The sequence below is a fragment of the Mobula birostris genome, chromosome 1 (assembly GCF_030028105.1).
Source record: "Mobula birostris isolate sMobBir1 chromosome 1, sMobBir1.hap1, whole genome shotgun sequence".
In the NCBI taxonomy this organism is placed as follows: Eukaryota; Metazoa; Chordata; class Chondrichthyes; order Myliobatiformes; family Myliobatidae; genus Mobula; species Mobula birostris.
In genome coordinates, this window is record NC_092370.1 from 119,786,166 (window position 1) to 119,791,577 (window position 5,412).

At 44.8% G+C, this 5,412-nt stretch overlaps 1 protein-coding gene across 4 annotated transcripts in view; it reads right to left on the reverse strand.

Annotated features, from left to right (window-relative positions):
* Positions 1-5,412, reverse strand: part of c1h8orf76 (chromosome 1 C8orf76 homolog) — a 30,004-nt gene that overhangs the window by 24,384 nt on the left and 208 nt on the right. The window contains exon 2 of one of the 4 annotated variants that reach the window (XM_072261328.1): positions 5,090-5,208. The exons of 2 other annotated variants lie outside the window; for them this stretch is intronic. The gene's annotated coding sequence lies outside the window, so the exon portion shown is untranslated. Of the gene's footprint in view, positions 1-5,089; positions 5,317-5,412 lie in introns of those variants that run through there. One more of the 4 variants, XM_072261318.1, reaches the window with a different exon arrangement.

Consider the following 5,412-nt stretch of genomic DNA (forward strand, 5'->3'; position numbering starts at 1 on the left):
CTTTCCTCAGATTAGGGGACCAAAACTGCACACAATACTCCAAGTGTGGTCTCACCAAGGCCTTGTACAACTGCAGTAGAACCTCCCTGCTCCTGTACTCGAATCCTCTTGCTATGAATGCCAGCATACCATTCGACTTTTCCACCGCCTGCTGTACCTGCATGCCCACTTTCAATGACTGGTGTATAATGACACCCAGGTCTCATTGCATCCCCCCTTTTCCTAATTGGCCACCATTCGGATAATAATCTGTCTTCCTGTTTTTGCCACCAAAGTGGATAACCTCACATTTATCCACATTAAGTTGCATCTGCCATGAATTTGCCCACTACCTAACCTATCCAAGTCACCCTGCATCCTCTTAGCATCCTCCTCACAGCTAACACTGCCCCCCAGCTTCGTGTCATCTGCAAACTTGGAGATGCTGCATTTAATTCCCTCATCTAAGTCATTAATATATATTGTAAACATCTGGGGTCCCAGCACTGAGCCTTGCGGAACCTCACTAGTCACTGCCTGCCATTCTGAAAAGGTCCCGTTTATTCCCACTCTTTTCTTCCTGTCAGCCAACCAATTCTCTATCCACATCAATACCTTACCCCCAATACCGTGTGCTTTAAGCTTGCACACTAATCTTCTGTGTGGGACCTTGTCAAAAGCCTTTTGAAAATCCAAATATACCACATCCACTGGTTCTCCCCTATCCACTCTACTAGTTACATCCTCAAAAAAATTCTATGAGATTCATCAGACATGATTTTCCTTTCACAAATCCATGCTGACTTTGTCCGATGATTTCACTGCTTTCCAAATGTGCTGTTATCACATCTTTGATAACTGACTCTAGCATTTTCCCCACCACCGATGTTAGGCTAACCAGTCTATAATTCCCTGGTTTCTCTCTCCCTCCTTTTTTAAAAAGTGGGGTTACATTAGCCACCCTCCAATCCTCAGGAACTAGTCCAGAATCTAAAGAGTTTTGAAAAATTATCACTAATGCATCCACTATTTCTTGGGCTACTTCCTTAAGCACTCTGGGATGCAGACCATCTGGCCCTGGGGATTTATCTGCCTTTAATCCCTTCAATTTACCTAACACCACTTCCCTACTAACATGCATTTCCCTCAGTTCCTCCATCTCACTGGACCCTCTGTCCCCTACTATTTCCAGAAGATTATTTATGTCCTCCTTAGTGAAGACAGAACCAAAGTAGTTATTCAATTGGTCTGCCATGTCCTTGCTCCCCATAATCAATTCACCTGTTTCTGTCTGTAGGGGGACCTACATTTGCCTTAACCAATCTTTTTCTTTTCACATATCTATAAAAGATTTTACAGTCAGTTTTTATGTTCCCTGCCAGTTTTCTCTCACAATCTTTTTTCCCCTTCCTAATTAAGCCCTTTGTCCTCCTCTGTTGGACTCTGAATTTCTCCCAGTCCTCAGGTGAGCCACTTTTTCTGGCTAATTTGTATGCTTCTTCTTTGGAATTGATACTATCCCTAATTTCCCTTGTCAGCCACAGGTGCACTACCTTCCTTGATTTATTCTTTTGCCAAACTGGGATGAACAATTGTAGTTCATCCATGCGATCTTTAAATGCCTGCCATTGCATATCCACCGTCAACCCTTTAAGTGTCATTTGCCAGTCTATCTTAGCTAATTCACGTCTCATACCTTCAAAGTTACCCTTCTTTCAGTTCAAAACCTTTGTTTCTGAATTAACTATGTCACTCTCCATCTTAATGAAGAATTCCACCATATTATGGTCACTCTTACCCAAGGGGCCTCTCACGACAAGATTGCTAATTAACCCTTCCTCATTGCTAAATACCCAGTCTAGAATAGCCTGCTCTCTAGTTGGTTCCTTGACATGTTGGTTCAAAAAACCATCCCGCATACATTCCAAGAAATCCTCTTCCTCAGCACCCTTACCAATTTGGTTCATCCAATCTATATGTAGATTGAAGTCACCCATTATAACTGCTGTTCCTTTATTGCACACATTTCTAATTTCCTGTTTAATACCATCTCCGACCTCACTACTACTGCTAGGTGGCCTGGACACAACACCCACCAGCGTTTTCTGCCCCATAGTGTTATGCAGCTCTACCCATATCGATTCCACATCCTCCCAGCTAATGTCCTTCCTTTCTATTGCATTAATCTCCTCTCTAACCAGCAATGCTACCCCACCTCCTTTTCTTTCATATCTATCCCTCCTGAACATTGAATATCCCTGAATGTTGAGCTCCCATCCTTGGTCACCCTGGAGCTATGTCTCTGTGATCCCAACTATATCATATTCCTTAATCACAATCTGCACTTTTAATTCAGTCACCTTGTTACGAATGCTCCTTGCATTGACACACAAAGCCTTCAGGCTTGCTTTTACAACACTCTTAGCCCTAATACAATTATGCTGAAAAGTGGCCCTTTTTGATTTTTGCCCTGGATTTGTTGGCCTGCCACTTTTACTTTTCACCTTACTACTTTTTGCTTCTACCCTCATTTTACACCCCTCTGTCTCTCTGTACTTGTTCCCATCCCCCTGTTGTGAACTAACCTCCTCTCTCCTAGTCTCTTTAATTTGATTCCCACCCCCCAACCATTCTAGTTTAAAGTCACCTCAGTAGCCCTCGCAAATCTCCCCGCCAGGATATTGGTCCCCCTAGGATTCAAGTGTAACCCGTCCTTTTTGTACAGGTCACGCCTGTGCCAAAAGAGGTCCCAATGATCCAAAAACTTGAATCCCTGCCCCCGCTCCAATCCCTCAGCCACGCATTTATCCTCCACCTCATTGCACTTCTACTCTCACTGTCGCGTGGCACAGGCAGTAATCCCGAGATTACTACCTTTGCGGTCCTTTTTCTCAACTCCCTTCCTAACTCCCTATATTCTCCTTTCAGGACCTCTTCCCTTTTCCTACCTATGTCATTGGTACCTATATGTACCACGACCTCTGGCTCCTCACCCTCCCACTTCAGGATATCTTGGACACGATGAGAAATATCCCGGACCCTGGCACCAGGGAGGCAAACTACCATCCGGGTCTCTGGACTGCGTCCACAGAATCGCCTATCTGACCCCCTAGCGAAGTTATTGGGTAGAAATAGTTGTACTGATTTCTCCCACCATTTGTGAATTGGGCACTTTTCCACATTGTCAGATGGACTCCAGTGGGAAGACTTCAGGGGGGGAATTTGAGGTAGTTCATTCATACAGTCTGTTGAAACAATTGTGAATGTTTTCACCTTGTCTTTAGCATTCACATGCCAGTTACCATTAAGCATCGGGATTTTCTTGCGTAACACACTGTAAGGTTTCACTGCTAATGTAATGGCCTCTCTGTAATGTTTCACTGCTAATGTAATGGCCTCTCTGTAATGTTTCACTGCTAATGTAATGGTTTCTCTCTAGCAGCAATGTTTGGGTTATGACGAGAGATAACTGAGACTTTGGAATGTATGTTATCCAATAAGAGGGATGTTGTTCTTTCTTGTGAGTCTGGAAGAGAGATTTTTGCGGTCTTTTGTCGGCGAGTGAGGAAGGAGGAAGATGCTTGTGTGGAGGGAGCTGGGAGACGACCGGATGGAGTGGACCAGGAGCGAGGGTCCGAAGGTCAGCGACGCTCGGAGGAGGTTGATGGTTGATGAATAGCCATGTTAGTGAGCTCCAACATGCACTTTTGACTTTTTTCCTTAAAATGGGCCCTTTTTTAAAAATTTTCTTTACTAACCCTATATTCAGACAATCATTTAATTGCATATGGTGTACTGTCTGATATTTTGCGGTGAAGATTTGTAACTGGGCAACACACCACATAGTAGCCACACAAATGAGATTTCTCAGTTTGGCGGGCCAGGGACTGCCTCCCCCTAGACGAACGCATGCTGGCCGAGCCTGAGGGTTCCATTTGCTGGATGTGACAGGTCTTCTAAACTTGATTTGATCTATTGGATGCGTGGTTACTTAGCTCTGACTTGTACAAGTTAATTTTGCCCTTTGGCATGCACCCAGTTCTGTGTTGTAGTTACAGGAATCTTGACTCATGGTTCGTGCTGCTTCCAGTATGCCTTTCTGCATTCCTCATCAAATGTGACCATGATTCACACCTACGTTAGACCCCTTTGCCCAGATTTGGCCCATACCCCTTTAACCCTTTCCAATCTATGTACTTGCCCAAGTGCCTTTTAAATGGAATTTATATTTATTTTATTTATAGACACAGCACGGAACAAGCCTTCCAGCCCAGCAACCCACCTATGTAACTCTAGCCTAATGACAGGACTATTTACCGTGACCAACTTGTCTTTGGGCTGTGGGAGGAACCGGAGCACTCGGAGGAATCCCGTGCATTCACGGGGAGAACGTGCACACTCCTTACAGAAGGCACCAGAACTGAACTCCAAACTCCAGAACGCCTCTGCTGTAAAGACATCACGCTAACCGCTATGCTACCATGGTGCGCTGCCAAGTGTACTTGCCTCAATCACATCATCTGCCACTCATTACTCACTCACTACCGACCACCCTCTGTGAAAAAGTTGCTCCGCAAGTTTCTATTAATTCTCACCCTTCTCATCTTGATTGCACAATCCTGGGAAAAAAGCAGTTTATATTCACCCTATGTATGCCCTCATGATTTTATACACTTCCATAATATCACCCCTCTTTCTTCCATGCTCTAATGAGAAAAGTCTAGACCGTGGATTTGCGCCATGGAAGGCCACAGGCCTGGGCAAGGTTGTATGGAAGACCAGCAGTTGCCTATGCTGCAAGTCTCTCGTCTCCACACCACCGATGTCGTCCAAGGGAAGGGCATTAGGACCCATATAGCTTGGCACCGGTGTCATTGCAGAGCAATGAGTGGTTAAGTGCCTTCCTGGAACTAGCAACCTTCAAATCACTAGACGAACGCCTTAACCACTTGCCACGCGCCAACCTGCTTAACCCCTCCTTAAAACTCAGTCCCTTGAGACCTCGTAACATCCTCTGGATTCTTTCTAGCTTAATGGTATCTTCCATATAACAAAGTGACCAAAACTGAACACAATATCGCGAATATTTTATAGTTGAAGACACCAATACCTTATACAGCTGTAAATTTCAGCCTATTTCTTCTTCCCCCATTTAGCCCAAGTAACTCCATTAGCCGCAAAAGATAAACTTCCCCTCCTCTGAAAGACGTCAATATCAGTACACGGCTGCTGAGGATAAAAATTAAAGTTTCAGAGACTGGACGAAGTGGAAAAAGTGCCCCGAAGCTGCCCTTCCTTCCACAGCGAGTATTTACCCGCTTGTTCATTCACCTCCAAGGGTGCACTCCGGATCCCATTTGCTGTCGGACCGCAACCCCGCTAACAGTTACAATGTCAACTTGGTCAACAAGCCGCATTCGCCCGCCTCCTTAC